Below are 17,261 nucleotides of genomic sequence, written 5' to 3' on the forward strand. Positions count from 1 at the left end.
TGGCACCTAATAAGTAAATGCTATTTACCTACCTATCTATCTATCTATCTATCTATCTATCTATCTATCTATCTATCTATCTATCTATCTGTCTGTCTGTCTGTCTGTCTGTCTGTCTGTCTGTCTGTCTATCTCTCTCTCTCTCTATCTATCTATCTACTTGTCTGTCTATCTCTCTGTCCATCTATCCATCTATCTGCCTGCCTATGTCTGTCTGTCTCTGTCTGTCTGCATCTGTCTGTTGGTCCCTACCCATCCATCCATCTGTCTGTCAGTCTAGACCAGGGTTTCTTCTGTGACCAAGGTAAGGGCTCAGCCTGGTGTCTTGGAAGGCAGTTAGCACATGTGGAAATCAAAACTGTGAACCTACCCTCATTAGGATCCCCTTTGCAGTGTACTGGGTTGATTGATAAAGAGATGCTTATATCAAAACCAACCAGAGGAAAAGGAAAAGATATGCCAAATAATCCAGGTTTACTTTTGTTACAGGGCACCATTAGCTCAGACCGTTACTGACCATCTGGTTTCTATATTGGATAATTACTAGAATGCATTTTATTTATTCAATCATTAATTCATTAATTTAATTTAATTTTTAATAACAAGATTTAGTTTGTAATGAGCCAGTGTTTTCATAGCAAAAGGATGTGGAGGCTACTTGTAGGCCAGCAAATGTCTCTGATGGAGAAGCTTACTTATCCCATTTATGAACTGTGCTTCTATTCATACTTCTCTTTATGGGGCTAAGTGTTTATCATATAGTAGATGTTTCTGCTCTGGTGGAAGCCCTGATGAAATGGGTAGGACTAGATGACCACTGAAGATTCTCCTATTCCTAATCCTGTGATTCTTTGAACCATCAGGAGAGCACAATTTTACTAGAAATGTCTGATTCATGGGTCTTCTTCCAGGGATTCCAGCTGAGTGAACGTTTTTAAGCTCTAATAAAACTCATTAAAGCAGAGGGTCTTATTTAAGCAAGATTTCTTGAGCTTTGGGAACAGACATGAAAACAGAAGGGTGATTCACATGTACAAAAACTGTCTTTTCCCATCTAGGCTGTTAGTTGATGTCTTCTGTCTTTTGTCTCCTACGTGGACATCAAAGAGTATTGGAGAAAACAGAATGGGGCAAACCATGAAGCTTTTCAGGTGTTTTGCCCCTAAGGGAGGACATTGTGATGTCCTAGCTGTTCTAGCATGAGGATGGGGCAGCTAGGTGGTGCAATGGATAGAGTACTGGGCTGGGAATCAAAAAGATTCATTTTCCTCAGTTCAAATCTGACCTCAGACACTTACTAGCTGGGTGACTCTGGGCAAGTGACTTAACCCTGTTTGCCTTAGTTTCCTCATCTGTAAAATGAGCTGCAGAAGGAAATGGCAAACCACTCCAGTATCTTTGTCAAGAAAACCCCAAATGGGGTCACAGAGAGCCAGGCCCCACTGAAATGACTCAACAGCAACAAAAGCATGAGGGCAAAGAGTCTCCTTTCTGAAAAATCACCCTTTTCTCATCATCATCATTTGTTGTGGATAGGAGGATGCAGCATCCTCATTGTGGCTGGTCAAGAATGATGACCATAATATAATAAATTCACATTTCTACAGGGCTTTAAACTTTACAGTACACTTTTTTTCGCTAACCTAGTGAGGTAAGGAGTCAAACTGTTATTCCAGTTCTACAGAGGAGAAGACTGAATCTAGAATGGTGATTTATTCAGGGTCACGCTATAAGTAGGGGTTGGTGTTGTAATTTCAGACAGGTTTCAAGAGTAGCTTGGTTATTGTGGCGAGGGCCTAGGACTTAGAGCCAAGAAAATGTGGGTTCAAATCCTGCCCCTGGCATTGGTATATTAGCTGAAGCAAGTGACTTTGGTTCTCTGTGCCTCAGTTTACTTATCTGTAAAATGAAAGGGCTGAGACTTGATGGTGTCAAAGTTTCCTTTTGGCTCTAAATCCTTCATGATCCTGATTCCAAGTCCAATAGTTTTGGTATTTGTTATAGTACTAGTTCAGGTATTAACTAGCGCTGGCACTTTACATGAATTATCTCATTTGAACTTCATGACAACCTCAAGTGAGGCAATGTATATAGAAATGCATTTTTATTATTGGCAGTTTGGTTCATTGGAAAGACCTCTTGGAGCTAGAGACCTGAGTTTGACTCCTCACTCTCCTGTTTACTACATACATGACCTTTACCAAATCTCTTTAGCCCCTTTGTGCCTCAGTTTCCCCAACTGCAATATGAGGGAGTTGGACTAATGATCCTTTCCTCTACAAATACTGTGATCCTCCATTTTGATAATGAGGAAACAGGCACAGAGAGGTAACATGACTTGCTTAGTGTTGCATAGACCTCCTTCCCCTTTAAGTTGGCCCGGACAACTTGATTTTCTTGGCTAGGAAGTATTCAGAAGCCAGAGTGGATTATGGATTATCTCTGAACATTCAAAGGCTGCCTGCCCCTAGACAAAGATAGTGGCATTTTGTACAGTTTCCAGAAAGCCATGGATTACTACTGTCCACTCTGGGCTCTCTTAAATTGCCTACTGAGCAAATTACTCATTTTGTTCCTCTTTCCGTACCCAGGGCAAATAAGTCCAGTCTCCAGTGGTTCTGTGAAAATAAGGCATGGGATGAAATCAGGAGGAGGGTGTAAAAAAGATAGAAAACCCTTCGAAGATACTTGGGAATCAATGCGAAGAGACAAGGCCAAATCCTGGTTCTGGCCAGTGCTTATTAGCTCTGTTGTTCTGGGGAGTCAAAACTTAGCCTTAGCTGTTTCTTCTTCTGTTAGATGAGTATAATAATCTTTATACTCCTTGCCCCATGGGGCTAGTGTGAGCATCCAAAGATATATATGCATGTAAGGGGCTTGCTTTGGGAGCTTCAGAACACTAAATAAATGTAAATTCTTGTTATAAGAGGCAACAGGAGTACCTTTGGTGAGCAAAACACTGTATAGATCTTCAAGAATTAATTGAAGTGGGAGTGGGTATTGTTATTAGTGGAAAGAATGCTGAACTGAGAGTCAGGACACTTGAATTCAAATCTTAGCTAACTATGTGACTCCAACCAAGTCACATTTTTCCTCTTAAGAGCCTCTGTTTCCTCTGCCAAATGAAAACAGCAGTGCCTTCATTACCTACCTTGAAGGGGTGCTATGGGAAGGTCACTTGGAAATCTTAAGGGATCATAGATAGAGGAGTATTATTTCCCTCCATGTGATGCTGGAATCTGAGGGGGTCCCTGCGAGCATATATGGCACCCTAGTCCTCCATGCAGACTTATGCTGGGCCTCCTGGGAAAGAATACCCGAGGACTTTTCTGGCTGCCCAGCATGGTATTCTGCAGAGAGATGGAGACCTCTGGACCAAGGTCACAGGTCTGTTCTCTGTCTGGACAGATGTATTTCCTGTCCTAAGCCTCCTTTGCTCCTGAGTTTTTCCTCTATCTCTATTCCTGCGCTTTTCATCAGCAGCACTGCCCTATGTCTCTTTCTGTATTTCTTTGGGTCTCTCTGTGTCTGTGATACTTCCCCCTCCCAGTCCCTGTCATCATACTGTGGTGGTTGTCTCTGTCCAGAGGGTGAGTAGGGTAGAGCAAGCATAGTGGCTCCTCAGTGCCTGCTTTGATGATCTCATTTACCCCCAAGACCACCCTCCTGCATGGTACAGTCAGGTCAACAATCCAGAAGACCCCTGCTACATGCAAGACACTCAGTTCAGCTCTCAAGTCACAAAGATGAAAAATGACATGGTCACTACCTCTGAGGAACTTGTCATGCCCACGGGATACAAGCTCTGGTTGCTTCTCCCAGGTGAGAAGCTCTCTAAGGCTGGCTATAGCAACTCTTTAAGATCGTATATGTTACAGAGGGGCTGCAATTTGTATCAGTAAAGGGTGTCCCCACATCAGTGAAGTTACATAACCCTCAAGTATTATGAACGTATCTTCTATTAGGGTTTGAAAGTAACATGTCTGCAGGTAAGTTAGTACAAAATTTATTTAAAGTCGATACAACGTTATTTTAAGATAAGGAGGGCACTAACACTTGAGATCTCCCAAGTTTACAATCCATTCATTAATTCAGCAGACATTTATTATTTATGTGCAGAGGAGACGAATGTGCACACCACTATGTCAGGCACAATTCAAAATGTAGATGATAACAGTTCACATGTCAGTGGCAAGTTAAGTTTTCCCAGTGATGGCCCTGTGAGATAAGTGGAGCTGGTATCATTATCCCCATTTTACAAATGAGAAAACAACTGAGGCTCTGAGTTTCAAAGAAGTAAAATGACTTGCCCAGATTATGAAATTCAAAACCATGTTTCTTAATGTCATCTGTGTTCATTACTCTTCCCCTTTTGCCACTGTCCCTACTCTCATAAAACTTACCTTCTAGAGTGTGACAGAGGCCATACAGATGAGGATTATATAATAGTATAATAACAGTATGTGATAAGTGCAAAAGAGACCTGGCAAAGCTGCCTTCAGAAGAGATAATTTTTAGCATCCTGATTCAGAAAAGACTTCTGGGAGGAGATGGCACCTGAGCTGAGTCTCAAAGGTAGAGGATTTCAACAGGCCAAGAAGAGGAAGGAGTATGGCCCATGAATGGTGGCTTGTGTGAATATTTTGTTATGAGAGAAGGCAAGAAAGAAAGCAAGGAAAGGCTAGCAGTGTCCTTTGACTGAAATGTAAAGTGCATGGAAGCAAGAACATTGAGCTAAGTCTAGAATGTTACCCGATGCTGTTAGTCCTAGATATGAGGTTCTCATCCTGCTTAGAGTCGACTTTTGGTACAGCTCATCTTTTCCGCCTGACTCTCCTGGACTTCTCCTTGCCACACCTGTTACCCCCCTCAAATATCTACCCCCACCCCTTCCCATGACTCATAGTCTCAGGGCCAACCTTACTGTGATTTCCAAGGTGCTGACCATCACCCATACCCATATCATCACCTGCTTAACTTTCAGAAGCTCTCTCAAGGGGCAGAGCAAGCAGACTTGTTCTCTGAGGCCCATGAGGGTAGTAGAACTAGGATTGAGACCAGAAAGTCCCAGAGAACCAAATTTAAGTATGAGGAAGAGCTGTCTAACCATCAGTACTGTTCCATGATAGCAGAGAGGAGTAAAATGAGATAGCACTCAGTAGGTAGTGAGTTCCCCATTATTGGAGTTGTTAAAAAGATGGCTGAATGACCCCTAGGAAGGATGCTGTCAAGGGTGTTCATCCATGTGGTGGGAACTTGACTTAGTTAGGGATTCTTAACCTTCTGTATGTCTTGACCTTCTTGAGAATTTTGGAGAAGCCTGTGGACTCCTTAGAATGATGTTTTTTTAAATGCAAAAAATAAAGTTCATCAGATTACAAAGGAAGCCAATTATATTGAAATAGAGTTGTCAATATATGTGTATGTGAATATATAAGTGTATATATGTATACATATTTGTATACATATATACATATTCATATACATGCATATATATCTATATTATCTATATCTGTCTGTCTGTGTAGGTTTGTATGTATGTATATACGTATGTATATATGTATGTATCTAGTTCACAGACCCCAGGTTAAGAACCCCAGGAGATGGTCTTTGAGATGTATTCCACCTGAGATTCTGTTATCCTATGACTCTGGTTATTGTTGTCCACAAGTGGAATGAGTTGCCTACAGATGGGGTGGGTTCTGCCTCCTTGGAGATCTTCTATCCAGACCAAATGATCAGTCAGCCTGATATGGGACATGTAACAGTGAGAGTATTTTGCATGTGTGTGTGTGTATAGGTTAGGCAAGATGGCTCCTGAGGTGCCTTCTAACTCAGATTCAGTGATTCTGGGATTCTCATGTACTGAAACTTAGTAGTAATAGTTTGGAGTTAGGAGGATGTGGGTTCAATTTGGGCTCTGATGTTTAACAGAAATGTGAACCTCATGGACAAGTTACCCTATCTTTCTGTGTTTCAGTCTTCTCCTCTGTAAAAATGGGGTTTACAGTGCCTGGGTTTCTCCTCATTCAGGTCTACTGTAAAAATCCCTTTTAATCTTTAATGCTGTAGATATGTAAACAATAGAATTTAGTTCATTCTCTAGGTGCCTCAGAAGGTCTGGGATGAATGAAACTTCTCTAGTGAATCAGGTTGGGAGCTTCCCGGAGGAGGTGATATCTGGAAAGACAGAAAGGGCTTTAGAGGAGATCAGCCCCATATTACCAAAGGATCCTTTTCTTTACATAAAGGGCCCTGGACTGGGTGAGTCTGAGTCTGGGTGGGCTGAAAGAGCTCAGAGGAATGAGAAAGCCAAGAAAGTCAAATTTCTCCCAGGATTGACTTGTGCAAACTAACTGTATCACCATTAGTATGACCTCTTACTTTTCCTTATATGCAAAATAAAAGTAATCATCCTTCCCTGCATAGCGTCTTGAGTAGAGTTTTGCCAACTGGTCAGCTCTTTGTTGGTAGGAATGGTTTCATCTTATCTTTATGATCTGAGCACCTAGCATGTTCCCAGAACATGGCATGCATTGAATTAGTGTTTATTGATTGATTGAGCAGTGGTGATTGGCTAGGTTCTGCGTTTGAGTGAGGAGACATGGATGTGGATTCTAACTCTGACCTGTTCTTAGTATGACTTTGGGTAAATCACTTCCTTCTCTGAGAAGTAGATGGCTTCTAAGGTTCCTTTCAGCTTTAAATCCTACTAATGCTCAATGGGGATGTGTTAATATTTTTATCAGATAAGTATTTTCTCTCATTGCCTTCCCCCCCATCTTTGAAGGAATAGCTCTGGGTCCTATGAAATCAGTCCTCCACTTCCAAAAGCTGTGGCAGGGGGTGGGGGAGGGGCTGGCCATTGGCTTGGGTCCAGCCTGCCTCCCCCTTTCTCCCCACCCCATATTCATGAGCTGCTCACTTCCTCCCACCCACTCCAGGAAAAGAGAGGATGATAATTACTGCCTTGGAATAGTAAAGCTTGTCAACGATTTTTTTCTTTCTCGTTTCTATAAACTCTTTATTCTCATTCATTCATTTATTAATTATTTTTGATCACTCTGCCCACTTTCTCCCTGTACTTGGGTGAGAAGGAATGTTCCAGACGGAAGAAGAGGCCCTTCCGTGGGAGGCAGCAGAGCTGAGTTCAAGTGTCTGCTCTGATGCTGGGCTTATGGTATGACTCTGGGGCCATTATGCTTATCATCTCTACAGTGTTCCTGTCTATAAAATGGGGATAATCCTACTTGTGTTAGCTTCCTCACAGTGTTGTTGTGATGAAAGCACTTTGTAGACCCTAAAGTAAAAGAGTTCATATGTCCCAGTGAAGGACTTCCCAGAGGACTAGATGTTCCATATTTCATCTCTAGCATTCACAGAGGTTGATTGAAATAAGCCATAGGAGGAGGTTGGTTTAGATATCTAGAACTTCTGATTGATTCACAGACTGATGAGATACTCACAATGATGAAGGGTCAATGTGTAGCACCCCCGGTGGGGCTACCTCCCTAATTCCCACTTCAACTGAGGGGAGAGGGAAAATGGTTTCCAGAAGACAGTTGATTATTCATTTCCAGAGTTCTAGGAGTAGCTTTAAGAGGTTGAGTTTCTTACTGTTGCTCATAAATCCTCACCTTTGCACCTCCCAATTAGCATGACTTAATTAGCTTTTTCAAATTTCAAATTTTTCATTTTAATCAATGAGATATTTGTGAAATGCACTTAGAACAGTACTTGGCACACAGTAGGTCCTATGTAAATGTTTATTCCCTTCCTTTTTTAGTGTAGCCACTAAAACATTCCCCTCAGAAGCATGAGGCATACTCTCCCACAAATCCACCCAGGTCCATGAACTGGAATCCTGCAAACTAAAAGTTGTCCATCACTAGACTGGCCCCCTGACTGCCCACTTCAAGCTGGCTTGTACTTTTTTATGGGTAGCTCAAGATATAACATCAGATCTTCTCCACCAATTACATGAAGCCATTGGCCTTTCATCCAATGGCCAAAACCCTATAATCCTCTCAAATTGATTAAGGATTTAATCATATTTAGTTTACGCTTTGTATTGATTGTATTGATTCAGTGGAGGTGTTCAGGGCTACTCTGATTAAATTAATTGGAATGGAGGTGCAACCCTAGCCTTATAATAAAATCATTGAACACATCTTTGAGCATCCTGTTTTGTGCACAGTAGATACTTAATGGATGTTTATTGTATTATGTTGTAATTTTCAGAGCTTTTGAGAACCTAAAGGACCGTCTAGTCCAGGAAGACTGCTAGTGGTGCATTGGATAGCATGCTGGGTCCAGAGTCAGGAAGACTTGAGTTCAAATATGACCTCAGAATGTACTAGCTATGTGACCCTGGGGAAGCCACTTAACCTCTGTCTGCCTCAGTTTCCTCATCTGTAAATGGGAATAATAATGCCACTTGCCTTCCAGAGTTATTGTGAGGATCAAATGAGATAATATTTGTTAAAAATACTTAACATGAGGCCTACCACATAGAAGGCACTATATAAATGCTTATTTCCTTCCCCTTGTAATCTAGTTATTTGACAAATGAATGTGGGGTTAGTGCTTGGGAAAGAAGCTTAGTTATATGTAGTTCAGTCATTATGTGACCTTCAGTACTTGAAACCCAGAGAGACTGAGGCTGACCTAAGGTTATACAGCAAGTTGTTGTGAGCCCCTAGATGACAGTTGTGGAGGTCATGCTGTTCAAGTGCCCAGTACACCTTGGGAATAGGTCTGGAGAAGAGACTGTGCCTCAGCTTCTCCCCTGGTCTGAAATAATGATATCCACTGGGAGAGCAACATGGTAAATATGTGAGAAATCCAGCTTCAGAGCGCAGATAAGGGCCTTTCTATGCCCAGGGGAGGTGCAGGAGATGCAGAATGACGGTTAACATTATGCATGAGGCTCATCAACATCTTTTTTTCCTCCTTGAAACATCTTTATGGAAAACAATTATCATCTCCAACATGCAGCATTTCCCAGGTCAAAAGCAAATAGAGATTAACGGGCAGCAGGGATGGTCAGGTACAATTGGAAGTGGGGGATAATCCTAGGCAAGGGACAGTCCTTGACTTATGATTTTGAAATTTCCCCTAGGTTATATCCTTGAAATAAAACCAGGGAAGCTGGGTAAGCAGGCAAAAGCAGCATGTATTTATAGATTCTCAAAATCATCAAATCCTAGAATGTTAGACTCAGAATCTTTATGTCAGTGTCAGAGTCATAGAATCTTAGAAACCCAACCACAGAATGTTTAAAAAGCCTCAGAACCTTCAAATCAATCTTATGTACTTTCAAACTATGTAGCAAAATGTTAGAATCAGCTTCGTACAGTCATTGACTCTTCAGACCATAATCACAAAATTTTAGAATCTTGGAATAAGTGTTGCAGTCCTAAAATCTTAGAATCATAGTCATAGGATGTTAGGATTTCAGAATCTTAGAGTTGATGAATTTTAGAATCTTGGAAATTCATAGAATCAGAGTAGATGTTAGAAAGAACTATTAAGGTCTGCCCCTCTACTTCCTGCTTAACAGGGGCTCCTGCACCCTTTGCTTTCTCACAAAGGATTTATGCATACTATATAGGTGAAACTATATTGCTATTCACAAATGCCAAGTTCTGTGTTTAGTTGGTGTGTGTTTTTTTATATGTGTATCTGTCTATTATCTCTCCCTACTTACCTACTTATCTTTTCCTGCCACAGTTCTAACTTTATATGTGGACCATAACTAGGCACAGTTTATGTTAGGACCAATGCAAGATAGACAAAAGGGTCCAGATGCTTTTCTCTATCACTGCTTCTAAGTCAGAGGAGGAACTGACTGAACAAATCATATCAACACATAATAAGATGATCTCTTCCAGAAAGCCTCCCTAGATTTCCTCCTTCTGGCTGAGGTCCTGGAACTCAGGAGCTCTAACATGCTTTTAAGAATTCAGGTGTATAGTTCTGAACGGCTGATGCTGAGTTGTGCCTTTGTCTAAATGTTGCTGATTTGTCTATGATTAGGCATGGAGCTGGTAAAAGTGAGTCAGTAAGCACTCTGTCGGTGCTAGGCACTATGCTAAGCTATTTGGGATGCAAAGAAAGGCAAAAGATGGTCCATGGCCTCAAGGAGTGAACAATCTAATGAAGGTGACAAATGTAAACAATTAAATACAATCAAATTACATGCAGGAGAAATAGGAAGTAATTAATAGAGACAAGGCACTGGAATTCAGAGAGACTGGGAAAGACTTCTTGCAGGCTAATGTTTGAGGAAGCTTCAGGTTTGTGCGGGAAGGAAGAAGATAGTTCAATTCATCAGTTATATCAGATTATCAATTACAGATAAATGTGTGCCCAGAATCTTGGGTTAGGAATGGGGGGGGGGGCGCAAATAAAATCTTAGAAAAGATAGGGCCCTTATCTCATAGAGTATATAATTTAGTAAGGGAACAACACACACATACATATATATGGAAATAAGACATGTGATATTACTTTACAAGTGGATTAGAAGAGTGCCAACAAAATGCTATATGCTAATTGGGGTAAGTCATTAGGAATAGGAGGAATTAGAGAAAGAATCCAGATTTAGAACTGTCAAGGCTTAAGCTACTTTCTCAATATAGGTAGTAAGTAAGGGAGTCAGAACCAGAACCCAAGTTGTCCCTTGGTCAGAACCCTTGCTCTTTACACTAAGCTGTGTTTCCTCTCCTCTGGTATCTTGAAGCAAGTAGTATTTGAATTGGGCTTTTACTACAGGACGGAAAGGAATTCAGGGTGAAAGTAGAAAAGAGAAACATTTTAAGCATAAGCAGCAATATGACCAAAAATATGGATTTAATCAAGTTCAAGGGATGGTCAGGGGCACAGAGAATCAATAGTTTGATTTGCCTAGAGCATGGAATGAGGGGAGAGGAGCAAGCTGAGATAAGACTGAAAAGGGAGGATGGCACTAGATTGTGGAGGGTATGGTTATGAGATCGTATAGAGGTGGAACCTTAGGAAGGATTTAGTTAGAGGTGAAGGAGGAAGAAGAGTTGGCCCCAGAAGAGGTCTGATGGGATGAGGATGGCTAGTTTGGCGGTCCTCAAACTATGCTTATCCTCAGGAGTTATTCTGACTCTTAGAGAAATGGTGTAGGAAAGAGGTTGTCACCAGATTGTCAAAGAATGCCCTGACAGCAATTCCAAATTAGTTCCCTTTTAAGGGATAACTGATTGCCAGGCCTAGAGGCCTGAGGGCTACCCGAGTCTTCTTACCTTACCTCTCGCAGGTCTTCGGCTGGCCAAACCAGATAGTCATATGAGAGAAGAGACCTCCCAGAGTCGAACAAGGGTTAAGCTTTTATTCAGGGTCCTGGTTACAAGTGCAGGGGGAATTCTTCCTTAGGAGGGAGCGAGGAATCTCCCAAGGAGGCAAATATCTTACAATAAGAGATTGGAAGTAGAAGTGTAAGTGGGGAGAGAGGGGGAGGGAAGAGCGAAGAGAGGGAAAGGGAGGAGAGGCCTTCTGTTGGTCAGGGCCCCTCCCAAGCTAAGAGTGCTTTCAGGCTTTCCTGATCCTAATTAAGCTCTCCAGCCACATAGTTTGCACCTGAATACCGTGCCTGTTAGATAACAATAGGTGTGCCCAGATCCGGGACAATCTCGAGGGCGGGGAGAGCTCTCTCCCATCACGTTTCTCACGGGAAGAGGCAGAAATACACGAGATTGCTCGGTCTCACTCCTCGATTCCCTGGTGTTTATGGGGGGCCTCGTGAGAACTCTAAGATTTAGAAGTTCCCACCTTTACCTGCCCGAGACTGTCCACATGGAATTGAGCTTCCATCCCCAGCAACTGATAAGCCATTTGAGTGACTTATGTGTTAATCTCTGTTTGTGGGCTCTTGTGAGTCCTTTCCATATTTTGCATTGTGTGTGTGTGTGTGTGTGTGTATTTAATGCTTTAAATGCTTGTGTAGGAGCTAAAGTCCCCCTTATGCATTTTTGAGGAATTCAAAATTTTGAGGAATTCTATATCATGAATAACATCAGGAGATTTTCCTCGAGCAATTCCGTTTGAGGGCAGTATGTTAAAGAGAGCTATCAGTCTTCTTGGGCTTGGCTTCCAGGATCAGACGTATTCTGTGTAAACCTGAATTCTTTGAGAGGCTGTGTCTGGGTCATGAGTTACACATGTAATGCTGTATATTATAGCCATATGTTTGTCCTACTTCCTTAACTTTGCATAGGCTATTCCCCATACCTGGAATGTTCTCCTTCCTCACCTTTTACTCTTAGAATCCCTAGTTCCATTCAAGGGTTAGCTCAAGTATCATCATCTACATTAATTAAGCTTTCCTTGCTAGTTCCCTCCCTTCAATATCTTTCTGTTTGTTCTCTCTCTATTTTTGTATGCACTCCTCTGTATAATGTTGTTTTCTCTCTGTGTGTAAGATCTTTGACATCAAAGGATGTTGTTATTCTTGTCTTTGCGTGCCCAGTGCATGGTGGTTGTTGTCCTTCATTTTTGAAGAGAACCAAAATGACATCACCATGATAAAATGAAGTTTCAGTGTGTCCAACTGTGGCTGATCAGACCAATATGAGCTTGAAATGCTGTTCCACGGGTTGGGCACAGATAGTCCATATGACTTTTTGGGGTGGATACTCCAAATGTGCATATCCTATGTTTACTTTGTGCCATCTCAATTCTGCTTTGCTCATAGAGCACAGCACCCCTTCTGATGTGGGCTCACCATGCTGAGTGGTCCTGTGCCAGTGTTTCCCATGTTGCACAGTCAAATTCAAAGTTCTTGAGAGTGAGCTTGAGAGTGGCATTGTATCACTTCTTCTGACCACCATGTGATTACCTGCCCCATGTAAGTTTTCCATAAAATAGTCTTTTTGGCAAGTGTACATTATGCATTTGAACAATGTGGCCAGCCCATCAGAGTTGTACTCTCTGAAGCACAGTTTGAATGCTTGGCAGTTCAGCTCAAGCAAAGACTTCAGTGTCTGGTACCTTATCCTGCCAGGTGATCAGAATCTTCCTAAGAGTGTTCAAATGGAAGTGATTTAGTTTCCTGGCATGGCGCTGGTAGACTGTCCATGTTTCACAAGCATATAACAATGAAGTCAGCACAACAGCTCTGTACACCTTCAGTTTGGTAGGCAGTCTAATACCTCTTCTTTACCAGTGCATGGTACCAATCCTGACACATAGTAGGCACTTAATGATAATTGAATTGAATTGAACAGTCCCCAGTGACTAAGAATTCAGCCATAGGTTGCTGTGTGAATGGTAATGACACCTTCAGATATCATGAAGTCAGAAGCAGAAACAGTTGAGGGGATATAAGGGCATATGTCCCAGTATAAGAGTATAAGTAAAGTCAAGGTGTACTATGATAGATCCAGAAGTCTTCTTGCAAGAGGTGGGTGTGGTCTAACACAAACTTGGTCAAGAGAAGAGGAAATAGCACCAAACATATCTTCAAAGATGCATCGGTTGCTGATCTTGTGATGCTGATTCATTATCCACCAAATAGTGCAGTGTCCTTTGTACCCTGTGCCATAGTTAGCTCATAGCAGAGTCCACCACTGTAGAGTTTCTCAGGCTCCCACCCAACAAAGGGAAATACAGATATGCAGGAACAGAATCAGAAATACTGGCACCCCACCGCCTGCATGGCTGTGCCATGAGGAGGTCTCACTTGGCTCACTTACCCTCTCTTTCCTTCCCAGAGAAACAGTTTTGCAGCAGTAGTAGAGTGAGCCAGCCTGAAATGCCTACCCCATGACTTTTATTCTTCCTGTTTTAAGGATCAAATGAGATAATTCTATTTAATTCAACAAACATTTATTAAACTGTTGATACTATGTGCTATGCCCCTTGAATACAAAGGCTCAAACTAAACAATCCTTACCCTGGAGGAGTTAACTTCTATTGATGGTTTGTGTCTTATACAAGAGTTAGATAATTACAGGTAATTTTAAGAGTGAGAGATAAAGGAGATGGATCATGAAGGACTTCATGTAGGAGGTGTTGTTTGAGCTCTGCTTTAAGAGGTACTAAGGAGCTGCTAGGTGGCCTAGTGGAGAGAGCACTGGGCTCTCTCAGGAAGACTCATTTTATTGAGTTCAAATCCTCCTTCAGACATTTATTAATTGTGTGACCCTGGGCAAGTCACGTAACCCTGTTTGCCTTACTTTCTCTTCTGTAAAATGAGGTGGAGGAGGAAATGACAAATCACTCCAGTATCATTGCAAAGTAATCTCCCCAAAAAACCCTCACAAAAAATAGAGTCACAAAGAGTCTGAAATGACTGAACAGCTACAAACCACAACAAAGAGTCTTTGAGACAGTGATAAGGAGGGAGAACATTCCAGGCATTCCTGGGGTTGGGGGGGGGGGGCTGTGTGTACCAAGACATGGATCCAAGAGATGGAATGTCATGTACAGAGTATAGGCCAATGTGCCTAGAAAGGAGAATACATGAAGTGGAGTAATAGAAATTACTGGAAAGTTCAATAAGAGCCACATTGGAGAGTTTTAAATGCCAGGCTTAGGATCTTCCATTTTATCCCTGAGACAGTAGGGAATGATTAAAGATTTTTGAGTAGGGCGCTGATATAGAATTATAGTGCCAAAAATCTGGAGATGAAAGGGACCTCGGTGGTGGCCACCTAGTCCAACCCATATTTTATAGATGAGGAGCCCAGGAAAGTCAAGTACTGCTTCAAAGAAGGATTTGAACCCAGGTCTTTTGTTTCTAATGTTAGAGCACTTTTCTTATATTTCATTTCATCTATGGTAGGGTCAGTGTTTAAGTAACATACATCTTTCAGCTGTGCAATGAATGCATTGGAGAGGGGAGAGACTAGAGAAAGAGAGGTTAGTTACGTGTTGTCCAGGTGACAGGTGATGGGGGTCTGAGCTGGGACTTTGTGTGAGTAGTGAGATGGGTATGGGTGCGAGGGATATTATGGTTTTGGAGTGGACAAGATACAAGGACTGATTTGGGAGGATGAATGAGAGTGAAGAGTCATAGATGAGTGTGAGGTTGCAAATGTGAGTGACTTGAAGGGCAATAGTGACATCAGTGAAAACGAGGAAGTTTGGAGGAGGGGGTCAGTTTAGAGAGAAAGATAGTGAGCTCCATTTTGGACATGTTGAATTCAGGATACTCATAGGACACCCCAGGAAAGCTGTCCAGCAGGAGGCAATTCCTAGTACTGTTCTGGAGTACGGAGGAAAGATCAAGACTAGATGTATAGATTTAGGAATGATCTGCAGAGAAATATGATAATTGAACTCATGAGAGTTGATAATATATGTAAAGTACTTTGTAAACTTAAAGCTCTGCATAAATGTCAGCTATTATTATCCTTCCAAAAAAAATTAGAATCTTTTGATTCTTCATCTTGTTGTGGAAATAGAATCCTCACCAGCCCTCTTCAGGACCCAAGATTGTGAGAGAAGCAGTACCATGGAAAGCATCCTGGCTCCTGAGTCCACATGGACATTTTTGGTTTTCCTCACATATGTCCTTCTATCTCCCAAACTTGTGTCTTTGCACAGACTATTTCTCATGCATAGAAAATGCTCCCTCCTCACCTCTGCCTCAAGATTCTTTGGCATGAGTTGCTCTTCTACCTTTTCTCCACAATTCACAGTCCCTTGATGCTACCCTCCCCTAGCTCCTCCTTTATACCAGCATCCATTAAAGTACTGGTCCTTCTAATTACTAAGGCTACACCCTCTACATTTCCTCTTAATCCCATTCCTTTCCATCTTTTCCTGAAGTTTGCTTCCACTATTATCCCCTCCCTCTTTCTAATCTTCAATATCTCCCTATCTCCCAGCTTCTTCTAGTCTGCCTACAAACTCTTCCAAGTCCCCCCATCCTTAAAAATTGTTCACTAGATCCCACCATCCCCTCTAGCTATCATCATGTCTCTCTTTTCCTCTTTTCAGCTAAATGTCTTAAAAAACCCCTTTGGACTTGTTTCCTCGATTTCCTCTCCTATCCCTCTCTTCCAAACCTTTTGCTACCTGGCTTCTGACTTTCTCACTCAACTGTAATGATTTTTCTCAAAATTACTAATGGTCTGATGACTTTCTCTCAATCCTCACACTTCTCAACTTCTCTATAGCATTTTGAGCTATTGAATACCCTCCTTGATGGACAAGTCATGAGTGAGAGTCATGAATGACTCTCTCCTCTCTAGGTTTTCATGACACTGTTTTCTTTTGGTTCTCCTTCTCTTTGTCTGACTTCTCTTTTTCTATCTCCTTTGCTAGATCATCCATCATTCATATCATGCAATTGTGGTTGTCTCCCAAGGATCCATCCTAGGCCTTCCATACTTTCATATCACATGGTGACCTCATCAGGGGTCTAATCTCATGTGTTTCATTATCAGGTCCCTACGGGCATTCCCCATTTCTATATTTCCAGCCCTAGTCTTTCTTTTGAGTTCTCTTATCTTGTATCACCAGCTATCTGCTGGATATTCAAATTAGATGTCTTATAGGCACCTCAAACTCGACTGATCCAAACAGCCTGTTAGCTTTCTCCCCAAATTCACCTCTTTCTCAAACTTCCCCATTTTTATAGATAGGCACCATCATTCTTCCAGTCACCAACTTGGTAACCTTGATGTCAACCTAAGTGTTGATAGGACCAGAAGTATGACATGTTCAGAGAGGCTTGCCCAGTGCTTTTCAGGGCATTTCATTTACTTTTGGTATTTATTTGGCTCTCAGCTGTTACCTGTGGCTCCAGGAAGCTATTGTGTACGGTGGCCACACCAAAGTTAAGGATAACTGACAAACCTCACACCCTTCCAGGAGTTAGGGAGATGTCTACTCCACACATGTGAAGACTTCCTCAAGTGGAATGGAGCAGATGAGAATGATTTGTTCCAGTGGCCATGAAGGAGGCTGAAGCAGACACTGTAGAGGACTTAGAACTTGGTCAGACATCAAAAACAGCAGTGTCACCACTGCATCCTGGGTCATCTCCAGGACTTTTGTCCTGCCACTGGACTTTTGTGAATCTGAAAGAGAGAGTGAGTGAGGCTGACAATTCTGTGCAGCTCCGCCTCACTTAAATACAATTCACAAGCAAGGCAAGGTATCACCCTGTGGTATCATTGGTCCTCCTCATTCCCACTCATCTCATCCATCTAATCAATTTTCAAACCTTGTTTCTGTCTCCACAGCATCTCTTGTGTATGACTCGTACTCAGCATCCTGGC

General features: G+C 42.0%; 1 protein-coding gene across 1 annotated transcript in view; it reads left to right on the top strand.

The window, feature by feature from the left end:
* TSNARE1 (t-SNARE domain containing 1) overlaps positions 1–17,261 on the top strand; it is a 282,756-nt gene that overhangs the window by 157,040 nt on the left and 108,455 nt on the right. The gene's annotated exons all lie outside the window — the stretch shown is intronic.

Source organism: Notamacropus eugenii, chromosome 4 (assembly GCF_028372415.1).
Source record: "Notamacropus eugenii isolate mMacEug1 chromosome 4, mMacEug1.pri_v2, whole genome shotgun sequence".
Taxonomy (NCBI): Eukaryota; Metazoa; Chordata; class Mammalia; order Diprotodontia; family Macropodidae; genus Notamacropus; species Notamacropus eugenii.